Raw genomic sequence first — 2,036 nt, forward strand, 5'->3', positions numbered from 1 at the left:
ATAGTACTAACATAAAATAAAGAATAAAAAACTACAAAAATAATCATCGATTACTAATAAAAGCTACAATACAATTCACTCTTATCTACTGTTTATCGAAATGATTGTGGAGCAACTTTTACCGGTCGTAGCCGGTAGGGACCATAAGAAGTCATGAGGATGAGGAATGTTATTTTAAATTAGTATAGGCTGATAATAAAATAAATTCATAATATCAAACCGTTTGTATTAACTTAAAATTATTTAACTATGATAACGTGTTAGCTACTAAGTACTTTTATCATTTTTTTAATTAGAATTTAGCTTTTATACATTAATGTATATGCAAAAGACTTTGGAAATTTTCAAAATATACAACTTTTGAAAATATTTATGTCATGTAATCCAATACACAAGTTTACACAATATTATATCTGAGAAAAACCATTATAAAATGTGTTTATACTCAAATATAAGTTAAATTTGATTTTATACAATATGGGCTATGTGATGTAAATATGTTCAAAAATAGACATAAAGCCTAATTTTTCGAAAGAATTTTACCACTGTAATGCTAAACTTAAAGATTTACAAGTTAATTATTTATAAAATATAGTGGAATAAGTACTAAATCATAAAACGAGGCAAATAAATTACTACAAGTCTATAACATGTTAAAAATGTACTCGTATATACTTGCTCCTTCCGTTTCATTTTACTTGGCCTCTTTTAACTTGATGCACCCATTAAAAAAATATTAATTAAAAATATATTTTACAAAATTAACCCTATTAGTGGTGCCTTGAAATTCTAAATCTAACTATTACTATTTTCTTCAGCTATTTAATGTTGAGGGTGATATGAGAAAAACATAACAAGATGCGTTTGATTTGCAAAAGTTGACTAACTTATTTGGACAAACATATTCAGAAAGAAAGTCAATTAAAATGAAACGGACGAAGTATATATTGAAAAAGGTTTTTCGCCAGTATGTATATAAATTAAACTTTCTCCATTAATGCATACTTTAAAATTTACCTAAAAAAAATTTACGCTATAAATTATTTGAGAGTGTAAATATATTTTTACAATATATACTAGTGTATGTTGTTATTAGCTATACATACGCAAACAAATGTATTATCAACTACTTAGTTTTTTGATAAGATTATGTAAATATACAACATTAAAATGAATTTTGCTGATTTTTGGCCAAAGTTTGATCATATCAATTATAGCCAAGTGTTTATTACCATATTAGCATAATTCTATTAAATTCATAAAATATTCTAGGTGTAAAAGATAATTAAAAAAAAAACTTATTTTTATCCCTTAAATCAGGCATAATAAATGAGTCTTTCCATTATCTTGCACGGAAAAGGCCTAAAATGTCATTCAACTATGTGAAATGTTACAAAAATGTCCTCCGTCTACTTATTGGGCCTAAAATATCCTTTATATCTATCTATTGGGACTATTTTGCCCTTTTATTTAAGAAAAAATTATATAATACCACAACTTATCTTTATTAAACGGGTCAAAATCATTTTCCCTCCTCAACTTTGTCTTAAAAATCAAACTTCCCCCTCAACTTTGAACAATAATCATACTCCTCCCTTTATCCTAATTGACTTTTTAAAATTCCTATTTTACCCTTTATCATCAATTTTTTTATTTTTATTTTTTAACTTCTTTAAAATCATCATATTTTCATTTAAAAAAAATTCATATAACAAATTTTTCATAAAACAATAAACATTATTCATATAACAAAATTTTCATAAAAATTATTCGGTCCATCAGAGCTTGGAACATAGAGGAGAAATCATCAGTATCTGTTATAGGGACACCCTTCTTTGGAGTTCTCTTTCGTCTTTGACATAATATAAACATTATCTTCTAGAAAAAAAAATAAGAAATATATAAGCTAATGATGATCTTTATGAAGTAAATTAGCATAATAAGAAAATTAGTTTTATTAATAATAATCAAAAATATAATATTTATTTTAATAAGTGAAAATAATAAGTACAACTAATTTTATAAACATATTTCAA

Source organism: Capsicum annuum, chromosome 9, assembly GCF_002878395.1.
Source record: "Capsicum annuum cultivar UCD-10X-F1 chromosome 9, UCD10Xv1.1, whole genome shotgun sequence".
NCBI lineage: Eukaryota > Viridiplantae > Streptophyta > Magnoliopsida > Solanales > Solanaceae > Capsicum > Capsicum annuum.